Here is a 26,196-nt window from a genome sequence, read left to right as displayed (position 1 = left end):
TGGACTTGGTGACCAACAAACAAGCCTGCAGTGACTTCTCACTGCAATCACTTCAATCCCTACAATCAATAGCCCCATGGACCTGTTTCTTCCCTAACGACCAAGTAGTTCACATTTTATTAAACTTCCCTAAACCCACTTTATAGAGGTAATATGTCTTTGCCAACTAAACTTTTTGAAAAAGCCAAAGAAGTGTTTATGATGCTAGTAAAAGGAATAATAGCCACAGAAAGGGCAGCTTTGTTTCTACCTTCTTTTTTTTTAGTCAGTCAATAAACATTTATTAAGTATCTAGTATGTGCCTGGCATTGTGCTAAGCACTGTGGATACAAGGAAAGGCAAAAGATAGTCCCTATTCTCAAGACAATACATATCAACAAGCTGCAGAAAGAATAAGTTGGAAATAATCAAGAGAGAATGAGAGGCATTCTGTGGAAGGTGGCATTTTAGCTGGAACTTGGAGAAACCCAGGGAAATAAAGAGCTTGATATGAAAAGGAAGAACCTTCCAGGCATGGGGGACAATCAGTAAAAATGCCCCAAGTCAGGAGATGGAGCGTCCACATGGAAGCCAGTGTCACAAGGAAGCCAATGTCACTGGATTGAAGAGCTTATGGGGAGAAGACAGTATAAGGTGTAAGAAGACTAGAAAAGTTGATGGGACTGCAGATCACAAAGAGGATTCTACATTTGATTTTATAGATGATAGGGAACCAATGGAATTTATTGAGTAGGGGGTAAAGGAGACACATTCAGACCTGAGCTTTAGGAAGATCCCCTGAATAGCAACGTGAAGCACGGACTGGATTGTAGAGAGACTTTCGGCAGGTAAACCAATCTTTGTGATATTGTAGGAGTCAAGGCATAGGTTGATAAGGGCTTGAACCAAAGTTATGGTAGTGTCAGACAAGAGAAGGCTATATATAAGAGACATATCTTGCATATATATATACACACACACATGCATATACTTCATATATACATACATATACATGTACATATATATTTCACATATACATGTGTGTATCTACACACAAGATCATGCATGTTTTCTGCATGTGTGAACTACCCCAATGCCAGTATGGAATCCTGTAGGAGAGAGTTCTCTTGGGGGAATTTTGTGTTCTCTCTTAAACTACTAGGCTATTTAATTAAATGCCTTTTGCTGTGAACTAATGTATTTTCTTGTGGGATTAATATGGAAGGAGGGGCACAGGTTCTTCATTATTAAACATCTTGTTTCCCTAAATTAGATGACAAGGCCTTTGAAGAAAGCAAATGTCTTATACTTTCCTATAGTTCCAAGTCCCGATATAGGGACTTGGCATATACAAGAGCTGTTACAAAGGCAAAATTGAAATGCCTTGACAACAGATTAAACACAGGGAGTGAAAGAGAGTGAAGAGTCAAGGATGATACCTAAGTTGAAAGCCAAAGTGACTGGAAGAATGGCAGTACCCTCAAAAGTAATGGAGAAGTTTGGAGGAAAGAAGAGTTTTTGGAGAAGGATATATTCAGTTTAACACATGTTGATTTTAAGACATCTCTTAGACATCCAGTTCAAGCTAGAGATGCGAGACTATAGATCAATAGAGAGATTGGGGTTGATAAATAGATCTGAGAATCACCAACGTAGAGGAAATTGAATCCATGGGAGTTGATGAGGTCACCAAAGACTCTATATTATTTATACTATTTTTATACTATACTATACTAAACTAAACTATATTATACTGCACTATAGAAGGAGTAAAGAAGATGACCCAAGACAGAGCCCTGTGGGATACCCATGGATTAATGGGCATGACCTGGATGAAGATCTCAGCAAAGGAGATTAAGGAGTGGTTATACAGGTGGAGAAAGAATCAAGAGAGAATAGTGCACAAAAAAAGAAGAGAATATCAAGGAGAAGAGAGTGATCAATAATGTCAAAGGGGGCAGAGAGGTCAAGAAGGATGAGGACTGAGAAAAGGCCAGTAGAAGTAGAATGACAGCTTGTGATCAAGTAAGGGAATTTCATAGTTAATGAACGTAATGCATTTGTGAGTAATAGCAAGCTCAAGGGTATGATCATCAATGTGAGTAACTGAGGTGGGCTGGAGGAGTAGGTCATGTGAAATGAGTATGCTGAGGAACTGGTAAATTAGGGCATTTAAGGAAATATCAGTATGTATGTTGAAGTCCCCTAGTGTGAGGGCAAGAGTTGAGGAGAAAAAGACTCTAAGTAAGACTCTGAACTCATTGAGGAAAGAAGGGGAATGTCCTGGAGGTTAGTAGGCATTAACTGCCAGAACCAAACATGAGAGAGCGTTCTTACATCCTTCAGAGTTGTCAAAAACCAAACCAGCTTAGCAAAGAAATTGCCTTTGGAATAATGTGATCGAAGGAGGATTCGTGTACTGAGTGATTTCTATATTTCAAGTCCTATACTGGAACTTGGAACTATAAGGAGATATAAGATACTTGTTGTCTTCAAAGACCTTGTCATCTAATTTAGGGAAACAAGATGTTTAATAATGAAGAACCCGTGCCCTTCCTTCCATATTAATCCCACAAGAAAAGACATTAGTTCAAAGCAAAAGACATTTAATTACACAGCCTGGTAGTTTAAGAGACAACACAAGATTCCCCCAAGAGAACTCTCTCCTACAGGATTCCATACTGGCATTGGGGGAGTACACACATGCAGAAAACATGAATGATCAGGGAAAGTGTATGATAAAGCATACCGGCAAGAAGCTCATGGGGCCGAAATTCTCAACTCCAGCACTAGAGAACCAGCATTGTTCTCCGATGCTGTCCTTGTGCAAGCTTTCTCTACTCCACCAGGGGTTCTCTGCTACCCTATTCTCTCTGCCATATTGTTCTCTTTTGAGCATCTTTGGGGCTGCTCCTGTAGCTATTACTCTGTGCTGCCACCATCTGATCCTCAGCTGCATTATGATTTCTTCTTCCACAGGGTATAGAGGTCTGTTGGTTCTGTAGCTCATAGCTTCTGGGTTGTTGGTTTTTGTTTGTTTGTTTGGGTGGTTGTTTTGGTTGTTTTGGTTTGTTTTTTTGTAAACTCAGGCAACTAAATTTAGCCAGCTAAATGAAAGCAGACTTCAAGTCTGTCCTTTGAACCGATTCTTCTGCTTTTGTTCCTCTGGACTCTCAATCTAACTCTTATCAGAATAATGATCAAAAAAGTCCTTTAATTCCTATAATCCATCTTGTTACTTCCTAGGCTACCACTTGGCAAAATTGTGAAGGAGCTAGGGGAAACTACAGCAAGGAAATTTCCTCCACAACCCCTTATAATACTGTCTTGTGTGACATGAAAATCATAGAGGCTAGGCTGATTAGACAAGCCTGAAAAAGGTAAGTGAGCTCTGCCCATATTCCCTCAGAAACAAAATCACTACTTTTTGTTCTTCATTTTTCCTGGTACAAAGTGCTGACCTCTCTACATTAATAATAACTCACATTTAAAATCTGTAAAATACTTTCATCCCAGCCACCCTGTGACGAAAAATAGAATAAATATTATTTTCTCTGTCCTACACATGAGGAAACAGAGGCTCAAAGGAGTCACAATTTGCTTACCATATAGAGAGCTACTAAGTACCTAAGGAAGGATTCAGACCTAAGTCTCCTGATTTTATATCCACGTTTCTATTCACCACATGATGCTATCTCTTTAATATACATAAAAGATCATTAACAGTTGGTACATGAGTGCCAAATGATTGGGATAGACAAAAAGGGGCTATAGGAGTTGAGGGGAGAGATCATTAAAGGCTGAGGGGGTCATGAAAGGCTTCAAGTGGCACTTAAATATATACATATTTATATACTTACATACATACATATATATTGTATAGATAGAGATAGAGATGATGGAGATGGAGATAGATGGAAAGGGAGAGGGAGAGATAGAGAGATGAGAGAGAGAGAAAGAGAGAGAGATAAAATACTTCTCCCATGAACCTTAAGCTAACACTTCCCACAAAAACATGAACTTTTAAAGGAATTATGTATGAAAAATTTACATCTGGGGAACAAGTGTGCCTGCATACACAGGGAGCACACATGACCAGACATATTCATGGAGTTGAGTCTTGAAAACGTGTTGAGTCTACTCAGACAAGTAGTGAGAAGTGAGTATGTGGGAGAAAAGGCAATAATGCGGAATCTAAGAATAAATTGAGGAAAGAAGTGAAGGTCTGAATGCTTATAATAGGCCCAGAGAATGATGAATAGATATATTGGAGAGTTGTGGGAAATAAGGCTGAAAAATTAAGGCCAAAATGTATAAAGCCTTGAATGTATGGTTAAGGAATTATGGACTCTGTCTGATAGTCAAGGAGGGATAGGAGAAGATGGAAAAGTTAAGGAATTTTGAGGCTAATACATACAAATGGATATTTTAGGAAGAGTGATAAGGAAGAATGATTGGGGAAAGTTGAGGGGAAGGAATGACTGACAAACTTATCATTGTTTCTAATAATTCTGGTTCTTAGGTTCCTTATAATGAACCTAATGTCTTCAATATGATTCCAGACATTGTTCTTACCTTAGGAAGTCATACAGATTTCCCTCTCTTAAGATCAAAGCAACCAGCACTTTTATCTTCTATCAATTATCCTCCTATGGGAAAGAACAGAAGAACATTCTAGACATGTTACATCACACAATTCAGTTTTTTAAAGCAGTCATTAAGCAATTGAACAACTCAACAAATGTTTATCAAGTGGCTACTATGTACAAGGTCTTTTAGATACAAAGATTTCTACCAAATACAGAATAACAGAACTATGCCTAGTGGAAAATCACAGACACTTTGCAATAATCAATCACTATGCATGGCAAAGAAAAGGTCCCACAGAAATCAATGTGACAGCATCACTAAAAGTTATATGCAGGGGGCGGCTAGGTGGCACAGTGGATAAAGCACCAGCCCTGGATTCAGGAGTACCTGAGTTCAAATCCGGCCTCAGACACTTACTAGCTGTGTGACTCTGGGCAAGTCACTTAACCCCCATTGCCCCGCAAAAAAAAACAAAAAACAAACAAAAAAAAAGTTATATGCAGCTTTAGAAAATTGGAGGCTTGAATTGCCCCTCCATCAATGTAACTTGGTCACACATGTTCCCTAAGTGTAAAGGCAAACTTGTTTTCCATGTGTGGAGTTCTCATACATAATTCCTATTAAGGTTCAGTCTTCCCATTAAGTATGTATTATTTGGGGGAAGAATTAGCTCAAGGTTTACAGGGGAAAGTTACAGTATTCATTTGTTTACATTGCTATTTTATTAAAATCCCTTTGTTACTAACAAAATGTGTCATCTGGCTGACTGATTTTTAAAAGGCTTGTGAATTGTGGTTTAGAGAAGATTCTAATCCATAAAATACCTTTAAATTTAGATAGCTAACTGGGGGCTCCAAAATGAAACAGGTCCTGTAGGTTGCATTTTCCTTTGTCCTATCTATAAATTTAAAACTTTAAAAAAAAAAAGAAAGATAGTTTAGAGTCAAATTGTGGAGGACCTTCAAGCATGGAATTTCTTTGTTATACCATAAAATACCAAAGACCACCAAAAACTATTGCTGTTATATTATTATTTATCTGTTGATTGAGAAAATACATGAAGACAAAAAGCTACTATTAATTTAGTAACACTTTCAAATGAATTTATACTTTAATGATCACAGTTGTATCCTTATATATTTGACAATAGCACATATATGTGAGATATTCATCTGGTTTACAGAAGGTATGTTTCCTTGTTTATTGAGTCACACTGCATATTTTGTTAGAGCTAATTAAAGGTCAAAATGACTGTACTTTGTACACATATGGATTCACAGACACTTTGCAATAAATCTGAGTCTCTCATCCCTCCCTCTTTTCCAAGGGTCTATAGCCCACAAGTTAGAATTCATTGCACTATTAATAAAATCTACATAAATTCCTTGTATAGTTTTAAAATGTCAATTTTTTTTAAAAAATTGAACTCAATAATGTGGATTGAATATAAGATAAAAGAAAAATAGCCATAACTAGTTTGGGGCAAAAGGGCCTTTGGCCCAGGACATCAATATCTATAGGGGGGCTCACTTCCTCCTTTGGATAGAGGTATGTTTCTTCCTAAATCAATCCCTATTCCTGAACCCCACTTCATAATCCTCAACAGCCTTCTCTACCACACGATTGCAAGTACACCCCTACCCCTCCCACCATAACCAAAGTCAGATTGTCCTGTCTTTTCACTCCCCTTTGCTATGGCACTGTCTTCTGCACAACTGCTACTATCATTGCACATCTCAAAGGTTTTGCCATAGGAAAAAGAATTTTTAGCTACAACTCTGAAATGGAAACAGTCTGTAAAAAGCATTTAAGGACAATAGACTTTTCTTCTCAGCACTGGTATGGGCTTTGATGCTGGTACCCTTAGAACACAATTAACCAGGAATAGCACATTTTGTCACAGAAACTGAATTAAGACTAAAGTAGGCTCATTAGTATCAAGAAGTGCTCTCAAACTTGCATACATTTGCCTTTATATGCTACTTTCAAGAGAAATTTATCATGCCTGCATACTTTCTTTAAAGTTTTAAAGTATGCAAGGACTTTATGAAAATTCTATCTAGGATATACTCTGGCTGAGCTTCAATTTACCTGAGTTCTCATTTATATACGCCTTTTTTTCCTTGCACTCCACCTTTAGTAGAAAAAAGTAAATCACCAGAAAACAAATAAATATTAGCTATTTTATTCACCAAGCACATATTAAGTGTCTACACTGAGCTCAGCCCAATCTCTATCCTCACAGAATTTACAATCTATTTTCAGAAAAGCAAACTTCAGAAACTATGTTTATAGGATTCAAACTAACCTCCTGTACCATGTCCATTTCCATTCCAAATCATGAACAAAGAGAACTAGTAATCAGTAAAATGATTAGGGGACCTTAAAAGATGCAATTTCTTTCAAGAATGTGTTCAATGTTACATTTCTCAGGCAGAAAAATAGACTAAATGTTTTTGATAACAAAGTTTGACAGAAAAGAATTCTTAGTTTGTCTCTGGGTTAACCAGGCAACCTAATTAACTGGAGCACATTATTCTTTATATATTCTTGTTATTCAAAATTCTATTGCAGATACTGAACAATTTGGGGAAAAAATGGTTTCTGAGACTCAGAGAAGCTACTTTGCTAAAGGTCATACTGCTACTTAGTGAGTAGAAATCAGAAATCAAATTCTTTAAAGCATGGCTTTTTTTAGTTTGTAACTTTATCTACTCTCCTATAGGAATTAAAATGTATTTATCATTAAAGAAGCAAACACACTGAGTCACTCTGTTATATTTGGGAATCATCTCTATTAGAAGCACAGATCTATTAATTTATCAAGCAACTGCAAGGAACATTGTTGACTGGTATGGGTTTTCCCTTATGAGCCAAGAATCCCAATTTGCAAGGAAAATGCTAGGGTTTTTATAAACTTTCAAAGGGCTTCCAGAGAATTTTAAGCAATTTTCTCTAAATATTGATCTTTCATTATGGTTTCAATTCAAGAACAGAATATTTACCTGAGAGAAAGGGGAAACAACTTAAAGACACATTTGTATCTGACATAATTCATCACATAACATGACAAATTAGTAACATCCATCCTCAAGGACTTCAGGATGAGATAAAGGTGTTAAAAACCCTGATGATCAGACAACTGAAAAATTATTAGAATAGGAAGCTTTGGAAAAAACCTCCAAATAAAGAATAGGAAGCTTTTGTATATGTAACATTATTCATGTGTCCTATTCAATTGGCACATAACAAATTAATCTTATGATTAAGGCTAATGACTTAAGTTAATGACCTCATTATTTCAGCTATAAGTCCATTAGATTCTATTTTATCTATTAGTTTAAGACTTTAATATTCTGCATCATTATTAACAAATATTGTGCTGGAGGGCAACTAAGTGGTGCAGTGGATAGAGCACCAGCCCTGGATTCAAGAGGACCTGAGTTCAAATTGGGCCTCAGACAATTAACACTTAGTAGCTGTGTGACCCTGGGCAAGTCATTTAACCCCAATTGTCCCCCAAAAAATATTGTGCTGTTGGAAAGATGTGTTACAACTTCTACTTCTTGGTTTCATTCTGATCTTTCCAGCTGGGAGCAAGAAAAAAGATAAAATACAGAATAAGAAATGCAGCACAAGGTAAATGGGATAAAAATAACAGATGACAAAAAGAAGACAGAACCATTCAAAACTTATTTTGCTTCTACTTTCTCTACCTAGCAAAATTATCTTTGGAATAGGATGGATAGAACAGAAATGGATAATGCAGCATGGAAACTCAGCAAATGTGAGGAGATAGTAAGAGAACACATAAAGTTCAAGTCATCAAACTTTGATAATCTACACCCCCAGGTAAGAGAAGATCTAATTATTGTGTCTGCTGACCTGTCTGTGAACTTTGCAAATGGTAGAGAATGAAAGATTTGCCATAGAACTTCAAGCAAGAAAATGTTGTTCCTATTTTTTTCCAAAAAGCCGGGGAAGACTATAGGGTCTTCAGACTATAAACTAGGTGACCTTGAATTCAATCCCTGACAAAATTCTGGAACTTATTTTTAAAGATATGGTTTGTGAGTTTTCAGAAAAGAAATTAGTTGTCACTAAGTGTGAACATGGGTTCATTAAGCACTGTTAATATAACACTCATGCTATTGTTTTTTACAATTTACTAGACTGGTAGATCAAGAGAATGACACAGATACAGTATATTTGTATTTTGCTGGGCATTTGATAGTCTTTCATATTATCCTTGTGGATAAGATGGAGAGATGTGGGCTAAATGATCATGCACTTAAATGGATCTGGAACTGGCTAAATGATCAGCATCATGGAATTTTAGAACTGGAAGAAACTTCAGTTGCTATCTAGTCCAATGTATTCCCAGAAAAAAATCTTCACTACAGTATACTAGACAGTCATTCAACCTCAGATTGAAAACCTCCAATAATGAAGAACTTTACTACTTCTAAAGCAAGTCTATCATGCTTTTGGAAAACTCCAATTGCTAGGAAGTTTTTCCTGACATGAAGCCTAAATTTGACCTTTTAGAAATTCTATCCATTGCTCCTGCAATGGATAGTGAAACAGTGAAAGCAGAATCCCTCTTCCATAAGAAATTTTAACCTTCAAATATCTGACAGCAGCTATTTTGACTCCTGAGTCGTCTCTGCTATAGGCTAAACATCCCTGGTTCTTTCAACCAATCCCAAAATGTAATGGTAAATAGGTCAATGGTCAATTGAGACAGAGTTCATTACTAAAGTAACTTCAGGATCTGTCCTTGGTTCTATTGAGTTCAATATTTTTGTCAGTGACTCAGTCAAAAGCATAGTTGTTTTGCTTATCAAATTTGCAGATGAAGCAAAATTATATGTATAATAACAATCAAAATCCAAAAAGATCTCAACAGACTCAAAGGATCAAATCTAAAGAGATAAATTATATAAGCATAAATGGAAAGTATTATACTTATGATTTTCAAAATTAGCTGCACAAGTGAAGAATGTCAAATCATGAATTAACAACAATTCACATAAAAAAAAAAACTTCACCTGTGGCTTTGGGAGAACTTCAGACCAAATTTGAGTCATCATGTGATACAATAGACCAAAAAAAAGGGAATGTGGGGGCAGCTAGGTGGTGCAGTGGATAAAGCACCAGCCCTGAATTTAGGAGGACCTGAGATCAAATCTGACCTCAGACACTTGACACTTACTAGCTGTGTGACCCTGGGCAAGTCACAATCTTCATTGCCCCACCAAACAAAAGAATGTAATATCAGACTGTGTCCAGGACTAGAAGGGTGATAACCACATTGTGTATTGCTCTAGTCAGACCAATTCCAGAGCATCATATTCAGTTTTGATGACATTTGAGGGAGGATATCCACAAACTGAAATGCACCCAGGAAAGCAACTAAAATGCTAAGACAAAAAGTTGAGTCATATTGGTTAAAGGACCTACAGATATTTGGTCTGTAAAGGAGATAATATGTGTGGGACACAATGAATAACTTAAAGCATTTAAGGGTTGACACGTGGAAAAAGAATTACATTTAATTTTACCCCAGATGGTAGAATTAGTAGCCATGAATGGAAGTTACAGAAAGCCATATTTAGGCTCAATGTAAGGAAAAACTTCATAATAATCTGAGGTGTCAAAAATAGAATGGTCAGTCTCAAGATATTATTGGTTCCTTGGTAGTGTAGATTTTCAAGGGAAAGCTGGATAACAACTTGTCAGAGATATTGTCATGGGAATTACTACTCAAGTATGGATTGGATTTGTTAAAGCAAATAAACTGAATCAGTCCTCATTAGTGATCAAATCTAAATAAACAATATTTACTAGTTATATCAAGGAACTGTTAGGAACAGAGTTGTCTAATACAGTGATCTGGTTCACATGCTTGATTAGAGGGAAGGCAGCATTATATTTTCCCTTTCTTAATGTAAGTAATGCTATTTGAGAATAAGCCTCTATTTCAGTACAAATGGGCAATCATTATCTATGTCTTGCCTGCCTTTATCCCAGTACTTGTCCAACAACCAAAGGACAGAGTTTATCCTACAATGGCAGACTAACAAATTATGATATCTTTGCTCCCCTTCCCCCCCCCACCAAAAAAAGACACACAAGAAATTTACCCCAAAGCTATTGGCTGACCACTTGTGAACCTAGCAGGACTCTTTTTTGTATGCTATATAAGTGCCCAGGGAAAATGGTTCATATCAAAGACAATGGAATCTATTGTACTATAAGAAATAATAAGCAGGATGGTTTCATAAAAACCTTGGAAGCTTTATATGAACTGATAAAGTGAAGCAGGCAGAACCAGGAGAACAATTCATAATTTTTTTTTGTTTTGATGTTTGTTTTCTTGTTGTTTGTCCTTTGTTTTCAAAGAGGATCATGACATCAGAGTGATGTCATAACTTGCAGTAAAGTGGACTTAAGTGAGGGAGAGCTGTCCAAGATCATCAACCTCACTCTCTCTTATAGAGCCATCTGGGTCCAGTGACGAGATATACATCAGGACAACTGGAGATGGCCCCAGATGTTTGAGGTAATTGGGGTTAAGTGATTTGCCCATGGTCACACAGCTAGTAAGTGTCTGAAGTGAGATTTTAACTCAGGGCCTCCTGACTCCAGGGCCAGTGCTCTATCCACTGTGCCACCTAGCTACCCTATATAATAATAGCAATATTGTAAAGATAAACAACTTTGAAAGACTTAGGAACTCTGATGAACACAATGACCAACAATTACAAAGGGCTCATGATGAAACGTGCTACCCATCTCCAGATAGAGAAATGATGGGCTCAGAGTACAGATTGAATCCTGTTTTTCCTTTCTTTCTTTCTTTCCTCCTCCTCCTCTTCCTTCTTCTCCTTCTCCTTTTCCTTTTCCTTCTCCTTCTTCTCATAGAAAATACAGGAAATTATTTTATTTCACTATACATATTTGTAATATGTTTTATTTCTCTTGTCTTCTTGGGTGGGAAAGGGAAAGGACTAAGAACCAAAAATAAAATTGAATTTTTAAAAATAATTTAAATGGTTGATATTCAGAAGCTCACTTGCCCCATATGTTCCACTTTCTTTTCTATATGCCAGCTGATGTTTTTCCATGCCTTGGCTTGTAACTGTAGAGGAAATAAAATCTTTTACTAAGTTGTACTCTAAATTTTAAAGTAATGTTTTTTGGTTTGGGGTTTTTTTGCCACAACATTCTATTATCCAAATGTCCCTTATTGGCATAAGAAGTATAAGACTAAATACTATTCAAATAATAACAATAGCTTGCATTTATATTTGGCTCTTTATGGTTTGCAGAGCACTTTATATACATTAACTCATTTGATCCTCAAAACAACACTGTGAAAACAATACTACTGTTATCCTCATTTTAACAGTGAAGAAACTGAGGCCCAGTGAGCTTAAGTGACTTGCACTTTAAAGCTAGTAAAGAGCCTGAGTCAGGATTAGAATTCACGTCTTCCTAACTCAAAGTTCCACATTTATTCATTGTGCTGCCTAGCTGCCCCATAGGGACTTCAGAGAATTCTTTTTTTTTTTTTAAGTGAGGCAATTGGGGTTAAGTGACTTGCCCAGGATCACACAGCTAGTAAGTGTTAAGTGTCTGAGGCCGGATTTGAACTCTGGTACTCCTGACTCCAGGGCCGGTGCTCTATCCACTGTGCCACCTAGCTGCCCCCAGAGAATTCTAAAAAATTACTTAAAGACCACAAAACTCACATTAAAGTTATCAGTCAAGAACAGAGTATATATCTAACAGGAAAGGGCAAAGTCAAAGATACATCTGGGATATTAGATCTAATATACAGATATAAAGTCCCCAGGATGAAGTTATGATATTGTGAATTACAAAGATTCAAACAATACTAAATTATGAGAACAAACTCAGTTGAATCTGGCCATAGAACAAAAATTGTTAGAATTTTCTTATATGCTTATATATGGTGTGTGCTGGCATCAATGTGTAGGCTATTAGCCTTGATTCACAATTGGCTGCATGATGTTAGAAGCCTAGTGAATTCACCTAAGAATTAGGACCTCTCCTAAAATATTATTTACCTATAAATTTCTAATATTCTACTTCTACAGACTAGATGACCTCCAAGGCCCCTATAATTCAACTCTGAATTTCTATGATTATATGAATATTCTACAAGCTGAATCTTATCATATCAAATTATCTTGTCAAGTATGAGCACACTACTGGGTTGATTCATTATACATTACACTTCTTTTCTTTTGCCATGCACTTTGAAAACCACCAGCCCATTTGATAACTTTGATAGAGAGACAGCAGGGTGGTAGCATTGTATAGATTTGGTATCCGAGAACCTATTTTTAAGTCCTGCCTTTAGAGGTTAAATCACTAAACCTCTCTGGACCTCAGGTCCATCATCTGTAAAACAAAGGGTTTGGATTCGGTTCCTTCCAGCACTAGGTCTATGGTACATTGCTGCATCCCAATAGTGATGCCTAAAAACAGGATGGTATCTTATACAATTTTGTTATTCAGGCCTGGCATTATCCACAGATGGATCACATACCCCCCCCCCCATAGTGCAGGTGAGAACCTCCCTGCTTAGAACTTTCTCCCCTAGTGACCAGATGCAATACCTGTAATTCTTTTTTTTCTTTTTCAGAGGCAATCGGGGTTAAGTTATTTGCACCCTTTACACAGCTAGAACATGTCTGAGAATGGATTTGAACTAAAGTTCTCCTAACTCTAGGGTTGGTGCTCTATATACTGCACCACCTAGCAATCCCTAACACCTATAAGTCTTAACATTCAGATCATTCCTTCTAAATAAAGGAATAAGCACCACATCCAGTATTCCGCTCTTGTAATGAAATATGTTATCTTGAATAAGTAGAGGTAAAGGAGAGGAGAGAAGAGTATAAATACTATGACTACAAGGGAGTATACCCAATCATTCTATTATTTTCCCCTCCAACCTCAGTTCCCTGGGGTCTCCTTCAGGTTTCAATCAACCATTTCTTGTGTATAGGAGTTTCTAAATCCCAGGTCTAACTATGAAAATACTTTCATTTTCAATATATTTTCCCCCATACCCTCAGACTCATAAGAGTTCACCAGCCTTTTAGGCATCACCTTGAATAAATCATCTCTCTAGACCTCAGTTTCCTTATTTGTAAAATGACAATGTTATACTAAATTACCTCTAAGGCTCCTTCCAGTGATTCTAAACACTACAATGGGAATATATAATGCAGAGGAGTAGCTAGGGACTGAGGAGGGAAGGATCAGAGTAAGGGGATAAAAGTTCCCAGTTTTCAAATATTCATATAGTCTACAGTTTCTTTGGGTCTTCCAACAGATGCAAGCCATTTGAAACTTTCCTTGCTGTGATATACAATTGCGATGGAATATTACTGTGCTATAAGAAATGATGAGCTCAATGATCTTAGAAAAACATGGAAAGATTTGCATGAAATAATGAAGAGTAAAATGAAAAGAACCAAGAGAACATCATATACAGCAATAGCAATATTGTTTTAAGAACAACTTTGAGCAAGTAACTTATTTTGACTCTTATAAATACCCAAATTAGCTATAAAGGACATATGAAGAAAGATACTATCTGCATCCAGAGAAAGAACTGATAAATAAATGTATAGAATAATTTTACATATATATATATATATACACACACACACATTTGTGTCTAATGGTAGCCATAGGGGAGGGGGGAGAAGGGAAGGAAAAAAAAGAAATTTACATAATAATTTTGTTATATATTAGAAAGGAATAGCAAGTTGTGCATAATAGATTTGCAGTTTCCTGTACAATAATCTTTTTTATTGTACTATGTTATGGAAATGCTTGTTTTATTCCACAAATTAAAAATAAAATAAATTTTTAAAGAATAGAAACTTTCCTTGACCTCTTTTTGCCATTAAAGTCTTTTACTTGTGATATTATATCAATTTTCCATGATCAGAAGATGCCTCTATTTACAGACTTCCAGAATTTGCTTCCCTTGCCCTCACTTTGACCTTCAGGATTCTAAACCTAAACAGAGTTTTCCTTTTCTTGCTAGCCACCTCCCTTTATTTGGTCCTCTTGGATCATTTTACCACTGGCCCCTCAGGCTGATGCCTGGAGAAGCCTACCCTCTACCTATACTTTTCTCCCTGGAGCCCGAACTATTTCCCCCAAGGTTTCTAGCCCTAATGTCTCCATTACCCAGTAGAAAGATCAGATCCCACCTCTAAAGTTCACATTTATAAGACCTTGGGCAAGTAAATTAATCTCCTTGGGTTTCAGTTTTCTCACTTGTAAAATGATGGTATTGGACTAGATGGATTGTGATCTCCCTTCCAGCTTTCATGTTATGATCCAGGACTTCTGCCTGCTTGAGCCCTCACAGAATCTTCTCAGTGTGCCATCCCATCTCTTATTCTGATTCATTTCCTGAAGTTAATTATTTTAAACAAACCTTCCCAGTTCCTTCATTGTCCTGGTCACCTTCCCCAGGGATACACTCCAGTTTATTCGTATCCTCCCTGAAATGTACCCCTTTCTTTGATGGGAATTGGGTATTTAAAATATCCAAAAGGCTTTTTTGGTCCATGTCTTTCTCTTCACTGCATTCTATATAAGTTCCCAGGCTCTCTTTCCCAATTGATTACTCTCTGTCCGAGTTACTGACACTTGGACCCTTAGAGCTGGAAAGGACCTTAACAAGTGTGTCATAGACCTCTGAGAGTGTGGCAAAGTCTGTGAAACCCTTCTCAGAATCATGTTTTAGATGTACAAATAATATAGCACAGGACTAAAAAAGGAAACTAATTCTATTGAAAGTAATTGATCGAAATATTAAGAAAACAAAGTTGTAGACCCAAGTTAAGAACCCCTGATCTGGACAGAGCCAAGATAGCAGAAGAAAGGCAGTAACTTTCCAGACTTCTCCCCACAATCCCTCCAAATAGCTCCAAATGATGCCATAAAGTGTCCAAAAGAATAGATGTCTATGTGCTGAATGTTGTTGTACAAAGACTCTGGAGTGATGGAAATGTTTTAATGTAGCCCTAGGAAACAGTGGAATTAAGCCACAAAAGAAATAGCAGGGGTAATCATAGGATCATAGATTTCGAGCTGGAAGGTACCTTCAAAACCAGAAGTCCAACTCCAAATGGGAGAACAGACACCTACAGAGGTGAAATGACTTGGCCAGAGTCACAAAGCTAATAAGTGTCTGATGCTGGATTTGAACCAAGATCTTCCTCACTCAAAGTCCTGTGTCCTATCCATTAGACAAGGCTGCTTCTCCAAGACATTAATGTCCAGTTGACATCTGCCAAAGGATCATCTTGGCCTCAGATTTGGAATTGGGAAAGAGCTCCATTTGAGCAAGGGCCAAGCACATCTTGTAGGACAAACAGTTAGTAACAGCTATAGCAACCCTCCTGCCAAACAGGTCTTTGGAACCAGAAGGGATCTTTGAAACAATGGAGCAGAATAAATGCAGACATGCTGGGAGACAGCATGGGAAAGTAAGAGGAGTGCTAGCCTTGGCATCTGGAGACAAGAGTTTAAATTCCAACTCTGACATTTGAATTCTGGCTATTCAAACCTAGAAAGAGTACTTAAACTCCCTGAGTCTGTTTTTTTCATTTGTAAAATGGCAATAAAGCTAATACATACCTTCTAAGGTGAGTTGGAGAGAATGATTTATAAGTCTTCAGATGCCACAGAAACATGAGTTATTACTGATTGATAATACTCTCTATCTGGGCCTCTGTACTAAAAAGTCTTGGGGATTCCCAAGGGTCTCTGGACTATACTTTGAGAACTGCTAGTGTAAACAATGAAGGAAACTGTTATTCTAGACCTAGTTCTGATCAATAAAAAGGAACAGATTGGTGAAGTGGAAATGACAGAAAGCTTGGGCTTCCAAGCTTGTCATCTTGGAATTTGTAATAGCCAAAGAGGAAGTCAAACTTTAGGGAAAGTTTTAGAAATTCAGAGAAAGGATAGAAACAATCCTATCACTTGAAAATCTAAAAGGGAATATGACACAGAGGGTTGATGATAGACCCTCAAAAACAGAAAACTGATGATTTTATCACAAATTATCCTGATGAGAAGGAAAAAGAGAAGATTGTAAAACTGTCAAGTTGGGTTCACCAGGGACTTTCAGTTGGGCTCAGATTTTTAAAGAACATACACAAATGATAGAAACATGTCCTATAAACAAGAAAAAATAGAAAATTGACCATGAAAAGAGAGTGGCAGAAAAAAGCTAAAACCCAAATGAGCTGAGACTTATGAAAAATTCTAAAGACCACTTTAAAAGTCTTTTTTTTTTAATCAAAAAGAACCACAAAGAAAGGAGGGACCCAGTACCAGGAATGTATGGTATCGACAACAAAGAACTGCTCAACTCTTATTTATTCCATATTATCTTTAAAAGAGGAGGATCTTAAGGTTAGAAAGAACAACGGCCTTGGCAGAGGGGAAAGTCGAGTTAGTTGAGGAGGTAGTAAGAATGCTTAGTGAATTTGAGATTTCTAGCCCAAATATACAATATTCCAGAATGATAAAGAGTTTGTAGATATAATTGGTGAACCTCTGTCTAAAAAAAAAGTCAATCAACTAGCATTTCTTAAGCACCTACAATGCTTGCTGCCAGGCACCAAGATGGGCAAGTGCCCTAAAATTCCAAATGAGAAGATAAATTCTGAAAACTATAGCTTGCTAAAAATAACTGTGCTGCCTAATTATAATAATTACAAAGCTTGACCCTGCAGAAGAGCTGAGAAAATGTACCTCCCTTCCTTTTTTGCAGAGATGGGAGACTGAAAGTAGAATATTGCATATACTGCCAGACTCAGTTGATACTTTCACTGGTTTGCTAAACTGATTTTTCCCCTCTTTGATTCTTTGTCACAAAATTCAGTGGATGGAGGGGCAGCTAGGTGGCACAGTAGTTAGAGCACTGGCCTTGGATCCAGGAGGACCTGAGTTCAAATCCGGCCTCAGACACTTAACACTTACTAGCTATGTGACCCTGGGCAAGTCACTTAACCCCAATTGCCTCACCAAAAAAAAAAAATTCAGTGGATGGAGATAGAGGGATTTATTTAGAAATAAAGGTGATATAGAAACAAAAGACACTAACACATGTTTTTAAAATAAAATAAATTTTAAAATATATCAGACTTTTTTAATCCTCTGGTCTATATAATTATCATTATGTACAGGTCAATCTAATTAACAAATATTTATTAAATGCAAGATATTATATGCCATCTATTTCACTAGGACTAAGTGGTACAAAGACAAAAACAAAACAGTGATATCCTCAAAAGTTCATATTCTACTGATAAAGAATGGAGAATTAATTTAAAGCTAGAGGATGTATATTTGAGAATTAGCTCTGCTGGGCAAATCAGTTCACCTCTCCAGAACTCAATTTACTTATATATAAGGTAAGAAGCTTGGACTACATCAGGAGTTCTTAACCTGGAGTCTACAAATGCTTTGGGCATCCATGGATAGATTCTAGGGGGTCTGTGAACTTGGAAAGAAAAACAATTCCATCTTTATTTTTATCTTCCTTGAATTGGTATTTAGCATTTCCTAAATTAGGAACTTGTGAAGAGAGAAGAAACACAACATGAGGCTGAGAAGGGGACCAGAGGCTTCTCCAAACTGCCCAAATTATCTATGACACCAAAAAGGTCAAAAATCCCTTGATGAATATAATACTAATAGCCATTCCCCATAGATAAATGGCCAAAGGATGTGAACAAATAATCCTCAAAAGAATTGCAAAGTATTCATAGTCACATAAATAAATGCTCCAATATGAGAAATGAAAATCAAAATAACCCTGATACTTCACCTTCCATTCTGCAAATTGGCAAAAGAAAAAAGTTACAGTCAATGTCAGAGAGGTTGTGGGAAGATAGGCACATCAATGCATTGTTGGCAGAGTTGTGAAATAGTACAACCATTTTGGAAAGCAATTTTAAATTATGCAAATAAATTGACTAAAAATGTCCATACCCCTTGTTCCAGAGGCTCTGTTAGTGGAATTATACCCCAAAGAAGCCATCAATGAGAAAAAAAATCCACATGTTCTCCAATATATTTGTAGCAACATTTTTGGTGATACACTAAAAATTGAAACAAAGTAGATGTCCATCAATTGAAGAATGCCTAAACAGATTGTTGTATATCAATGTAATGGAATTTATATAAATATTATATCTATATATTATGTGTATACATATATAATGGGGTAAGAAATTATGTATGGAACGAATATAGAGAAGCACAAAAAGATCCATATGAACTGATACAGAGTGAAGCAAACAGAGCCAAGAAAACAATATACATAGTAACAACAATGGAAATGGAAAGAACAGCATACCAAAAAAAAATCAAAAACAATGTAACAAAATTACAAATATTAAGTGAGACTCAAATGACAAGATGTGAGAAGACAATCACAAACCTACTCGTTCATGTAGCTGTGAGGTCCACAGGTGTTACACGTTGCACATGTTTTCAGACTTTCTCAATGTATCTATCAATTCTGCTAATTTTTTTTGCTCTCTAAAAAAATACTATTATCATATGGGATGGCTCACCAAGACAGAAAGGGGTAGAGATACATGGGATACTATGATGATGTAAGAAACCGAAAACATCAATAAAAATGTATTTTAAAAAAAAGAATCCCTGGATAAGATGACTTCTGAGATGCCTTCCAGCTCTGGATTCTATAATTTTACTGAAATTGAAGTTACATCTTAGATCTCCAAACTATCTGCATAGACTGTGTCTTACGTGCAGTGTTCATTTCAAAAGTCTCTTGTTTACTCAAGTTTCGGCTTAAGCAGATCAGCTCAGATACCCTCAACAGCTGCTACAGCAGGACTTCTGAAGCTCTGGGGCTCACTTGAGAACAAGGCAATCATCTGGGAGGAACAGAGGTATCAGGTTTTAGCCACCAATCATAATCCCATTTTTCCAGTCAAGGCACTACAACAAAGGCTCCCAGATAGTGGCAAATACCTTGAGGGAGACGGCATTTCCTCCTCATTCAGTGCTATCTAATAATGATTAAGAACAGGGTCCAGAAAAAACACCTCCCTCCCTTCTTTTTTGCAGAGGTTGATGTGGAATATTGTATAGACTATCAGACTCAAGTTGTTTAGGCTGGCTTTGTTGAACATACTTTTTGGGCACTGGCTTGGCCCAGCTCTGCATAAAGCATGACTTTGGTTCCATTGTTGTTGTTCAATTGTGTGGACACTGTGATCTGATTCCCAGGGTCAATCTCCTTATTGTATACATTTTTGCTGCATTGAATTCATATTGGTTCAATTCAATAAACATTTGGTAAGCACTTTACAGTGTGCCAAGCATCATGCTACTGTAGGTTCTGGGGATACAAGGTCAAAAGGTAGACAGCCCCTACCCTCAAGAAGTTTACATCTGACAAGTCATATGTGTTTTTGTAGTCTCAGATAGCGGCACATTAGAGATTCATCTTTTTCTCGAAGATACCAGACTAGAGTTAACATTGTGATGGTGGGGAAAGGGTACAGTTATTGAGGCCAAATGACCTAAGTTCAAACACTTGCTCTACTACTTACAAGTAGTGTGACCTGAGGCAGATCACATCACTTCTTTTTTCCCCCCATTTCCTCATCCATAAAATGAGATGATCACTAAGGTCCCTTTCAGCTAAAAGCCCCATGAAACAGATGACTAAGAGGCCAAACACTCATTGAGATGAGCTACCAATGGGCAGAGTATGTAGGCAAAGATGGGAATGTTGAGGGCAGTAGGTCATTGATCCTGCTGTTCAGTGGGTCTGTGCCCAAATTGTGAAGTAATCATAAATTTAAACATGGATATTAACAAATACACTAAAATAGTTTGTAGACCTCAGCAAAATTCTAGAACAGATTATTAAACAGATGGTCTGTTAATACTTGGAAAGAAAAGTAATGAGGAATAACTAGGAGCCTTCGTGGATTCACAAATCATTCCAAACTAACATTTCCTTTTCTGCTGTAGGTATTTTGCATCTTGATTTGAAGCAAAGGTGAAATGATTGTTGTCTTCAACATTTACAGCAAAGAAACTGGGCCTCTTTATCCCACCCAGGCTGGAATTACAACTGCCACTCAGGAGCCCAATCCCACTCCAGGTCAGAGTGGAAGCTTTAAACTGCTTTTTTTCCAACCTGGGCCATTTCACCCCAACTTAAGCAGCCTGGTGGCCCCAAGGTGAGGTGACTGCCAAGGGCTCTCCATATTGGTGCTAGACATGATATAAACTCTCAATCAGCTTTAACCCTATTGCAGCTCAGAACTCCTGAACTCAAGCAACCCACCAAACTAAGTATCTCCAGTAGCAGAGATTACAGATGAGTCCCATGCCCAGTTGTCTTCAACTATTTGAAAGGGTTCCTATGAAGAAAAAATTATTTCTTCTTGGACCTAGAGGGCAAATATAGGACTAGTGACTGGAGCTATAGAATCCCAGAATCTAAACATTAGAAGTCATGCTTTCCCCAACACAAATCTTCCCTCCACAACATCCCTGACAAATGGTCTTCCAGCTTCTGCTGGATGGCCTCCAGTGTTTTAGCTCACTATAAGGAAAATTGCCCTATGGTGAGAAATTACTTTGTAAACCTTTAGTATTTATTTCTCTTTGTATGTGTTGTTATAGGGCCCCCTTCCCCTAATATAATATAAGCTAAATGAAGCATGAACTATTTCACTTTTGTCTCTGTAGTCCCAGAATATGGTAAATAGTAGATGTTTAATTAATGGAATTGAATGGAATGAAACAGGGCAGAAGCTGGATAACCACTAATTGAGAATGTTAATGTATTAGTATCCTACTAGGTGACTTCTAAGATCCTTCCAATTTGGGCACTTTGTGATTCCATGAAATGCTGGGCAGAGAAATGTTAGACACCCCCCCAAAAAAAAATCAAGGGCAGACCAACCGTTAAAGCCATCTTAAAGAGGACAAATTACCATTATGAATCAATTCATCAAACACTTCTGAGTGCCAACTGTGATTGTTAAAATGTTTCAGCTGCTCAAGAAGATGTACAGCTTAGATAAAGACATGGTTCCTTTTCTTGAGGAGCTTAAAGCAAATAGAGGGATTGGCACACATAAAGATAACTATAATATAAATTATTATATAAGTACAAAACACAGTACCTGGTGAGGTCTTGAGAAAAAAGGGTAGTTACTGATTGAGGACATCAGGGAAGGTTACATAGAGTAGGTGGCATCTGAATTGGACTTGAAAGGCTTAATATGAATTACATTGACATTATAATTAGAATCTAAAGGATAGCATGATATACAATGAATAAACACAAAGAGATCTTGGCCAACCAGCAAGAGAAAGAAAAGACCTTCCTGATATTGATAGTTGCTTTTTTCTTCTTTTTTCTGTCTTCTAGAGTAACACAAAACTAAATCATTCTGTGTATTACAGTTTCCAGCCCCCTCCCCATCCTAATCACCTTCCTCTGAAAATGTACTAGTAGGTAAATACAAGTCATTTCCCAATTGATAAATGGTCAAAGGATATGAACAGGTGGTTTTCAGACAAAGAAATCAAAGCTATCTATAATCATATGAAAAATGCTCTAGATCATTACCAATCAGAGAAATGCTCATTAAAACAACTGTGAGGTATCACCTCATACCTATCAGAGTGGCAAATACAACAAAATTGAAAATATTAAATGTTGGAGGAGATGTGGGAAAGCTGGTATGCTAATCCACTGTTGGTGGAATTTTGAAAAGATCCAACCATTCTAGAGAGCAATTTGGAACTATGCCCAAAGGGCTATAGAAATGTGCATACCCTTTGATCCAGCAATACCACTACTAGGTTTATATCCTCAAGACATCCCCAAAAAGAGAAAAATATCTATTTGTACAAAAATATTTCTAGCAGCTCTTTTTGTGGTGGCTAAGAATTGGAAATCAAAGGAATGCCCATCATTTGGGGAATGGCTAAACAAATTGTGGTATATGATGGTGATGGAATATTATTGTGCTATAAGAAATGATAAGCAGGATGACTTCAGAAAGGCCTGGAAAGACATGTATGAAATGAAGTGTAAATGACTTGATTATTCTCTACAATAATACAATGATCCAAGACAATCCCAAAGGAGTATTGATGAAACATACTATCTACCTCCAAAGAAAGAACTGATATCAATGGAACAGACTGAAGCATGGTATTTTTCACTCTTTCATTTTTTTAATCAAGTTTTCTTGTATAAAATGACAAATATGGTAATGTTTTACCTAATCATATATGTATAACCCATATCTAATTGTTTGCTTCCTTGGGGAGGGGGGAGGGGAGGGAGGGGAAGAGGGATAAAAATTGAAACCAAAAACTATAAATAAAAATTTTTATTATTAAAAAAATGCAAAAAAAATCAATGTCCAAAACTGAACACAATAGACAAAGCAACCAACAGAGCAGGAGGGAAACCTAAAGTCTATAGTGCTCTCAATATGCTTTGCATTTTTAGAGAAGCTTGGATTTAACCAATCCAAGCCACACATGAGGATTCCCAGAGATAGTTCTCTTTTGTACACCTAATAGAAATATAAAAGTGAATTTTGGGCTTGCAAAACTCCACAGAAAAGGGAAGTGGCTAGGTGATAGAGTAGATAGAATTCTGAACTTAAAGTGATGAAGACAAGAGTTCAAATATTGCCTCAAGCAATTACTGTGTGACCTTGGCAAGTCATTTAGCTTTCTATGTTTCAGTTTCCCTATCTGTAAAAGTTAGATTCGAAGATTTCTGAGATACTTTCCAGTTCTAATTCCATGAGTCTATAAAATCCAACACACAGTACACTCAGAAGTTAATGTTTTTTAATTCTAAAGCATTTGTGATAAGAGATGCTCTCCACTTCCAGAGAGAGAACTCTGAGATCAGGTTAAAAGATAATTTTGTTCCTTTCATATCCTTGTTTTTAATTTGTTTTTTTTTCACTATGGCTAGTATAGAAATATGTTTTGCATGATTTCAGATATAAAATTGATATCATATTGCTTCTCAATGGATGGGGGAGGGTTGGGAGGGAGAGAATTTGGAATTCAAAAAATTTAAAAGAATGTTAAAAATTAATAAGTAATTTTTCAAAAAAAAAGATATTTGAGGGCAGATATACTTACACTTTCTTGGTATAGCCTTTGGCCTACTAAAGTGCCTAGTAAACAGCAGGTACTTAATAAATGTATGTCATTGAAATGAATTGCACTGAATTTTGTTCTTTCAAATGAAGTCACAATCACACTTTTCAATTCTAAGATTTGAATATAGGTCTTGCTGACTCCTTATCCATATTCTATCAACTACACCACATACTTGTTTCTTGAGCATTTTTTGGTTATAGTAGCAACAAGCCCAAATCCACAGCCCAATCAGCTAAGGATCATCCCAGAGCTCTGTATTCCTAAAGGAAATGTAGGCCCTAAAGATAACCAAGTAAAAATTCATGACTGGTGGTAGCAATTCCCAACATCCTTTAGGTGTTTATATCTCAAAGAAGAGTTAGACAAGAAAATAATACTGCCCTTCTGACAGTCACTAGAAATGCTTATACCAGGTACCTTAAGGGGAAGCATGGGACTAAGAGAAACTTATAACGGGAAGGATATGACATCTCTGAGAGAGGACTGAAGGATCACAGAGTCATAAACCTAGAACCAGAAGGCCTAAGAGATATGAGATAATAGCAACTCAATGGTCAGTAGTAACAAACAGAAATTCAAAATCCCAGAGCACAAATGTGTGCCCATCTTGCAAATAGTCAGCCTAATAATGTAACTGCTCTTCTACATTAAAAAACAAACAAACAAAAAACTAAACACATGAGTCATTATTTTAAGGGCTGGTGAAAATGTCACTAAAGCAATAAAAATGTTAGCAGGCCTAGAGATGTGTGTAACCTATCTGTGAGGGGATAATAATGTATTGTAGTAGCTTGTTTTGAACACATGTTGACTAGCTCATTAGCTAGTATCCAGATACTAGGAGAGAGATTTCTCACACCTTCACCAAAGGCAGATTCAACAAGTGTTCCTCTGTGTTAGGCGTTCAAGCACACACGTGTGCGTGCACAAACTCTCTCTCTCACACACACACACACACACACACACCTCTTTCAAAAGAAGATATTTCTAAACCTTTCCGACAGAATCAGAATGCAAACCAAATGAAGAGTCACTCTCAGACTACTTCCTTACAAAGAAAGTGATATATATGTTCCATAACAACCACAATAATAAAAGCTCATCTTTATATAGCTCTTACTATGTACTGTGCTAAGGACTTCATCTGATCCTCACAACAATCATGGCAGGTAGGTACTGTTATTATCCCCATTTAACAGATGAGGAAACTGAGGCAGACAGAGGTTAAGTGACTTCCCCGGGGTCACACAGCTAGTATCTGAGGCCAAAATTGAACTCACATCTTCGTGACTCCAGGCACAACTACACCATACCACCTAGTTGCACTCCTTGAAGGCAGGAACAATTTTGTCTCTGAAATGCTTTGCTTCATAAATGTTTGTATAATTGGACTTAATTGTTGAGTGTGGGAACACTTTCCCTCACCAAGTGTCACTTTCCTCACTGATGAGAGACCCAAATCAGTATAGTAGAAGAAATATTGCTGTAAGTGGACCTGGATTCAAATCTGCTTCTGAGGCTTGCTATTCTGATGACCTGAAGTAATTCACTTGACCTGTGCGTCAGTTTCCTCTTCTGTAAAACAAGGAAGTTGAAAAAGATAGACTCCAAACTCTAGATCTATGAAACTATAAAATAAAGAGGTTGCTTAAACTGAATGATCTTGAAGTCTGAGCCCTGTTAGTCTCTGGATCTCAAGCTCAGTTCACAGACCCAGGCTTAGTTCATTCATTCTCTTTCAGGCACATTCCAATTTCAAAACCTTGAGGGAGCTACTTAAGGGAAATAAACTCAGTCCCCGATGCATTCCTCTTGTCTAAAACTGATTAAGCTCAACTACAACAGTTTGAGCCTCATCAAGGATGAAAGGAACTAGCAGCAAATGGTCATGACTTCCTCACGACTCAATCAGGCCAGCCACAGAAGTTAGGAAAAAAACTAGGGCAGCTCTGATGGAGCAAGACTGTATCGGAAAGGTGCTTTCTCTTTAGGAGGAAAAATAGGGATGAATGATAAGCTAGGCCCAATGACAAGCTAGGGACTTTTGTCACAGTCCAACCTCCACAGCCCTTGATCACATTGTGAGCTCCCAAGGCAATGGCTGATGGTACTGCTGTCTGAGGCAAGTGCTTGTGACAGCTGGTAAGAGGCACAGACTCACTCCTTCTCGCACTCTGCCCAGCCGGATGCAGAAGGCAGTGTCATGTGCAAAGGAGGAGGGTAAGGTGAGGGGCCCTGATTAGTTTTTAATGAGGCTCACTATTTGGAATATCAAGTGGGCTTTTGCATCCTAACGAACAACTATTGCAAGATGTTTGAAATGCTCCTGAATTAAGGATTGCAGACATC

The sequence above is a fragment of the Dromiciops gliroides genome, chromosome 3 (assembly GCF_019393635.1).
Source record: "Dromiciops gliroides isolate mDroGli1 chromosome 3, mDroGli1.pri, whole genome shotgun sequence".
Lineage (NCBI taxonomy): Eukaryota > Metazoa > Chordata > Mammalia > Microbiotheria > Microbiotheriidae > Dromiciops > Dromiciops gliroides.
This window is presented reverse-complemented; position numbering follows the sequence as displayed.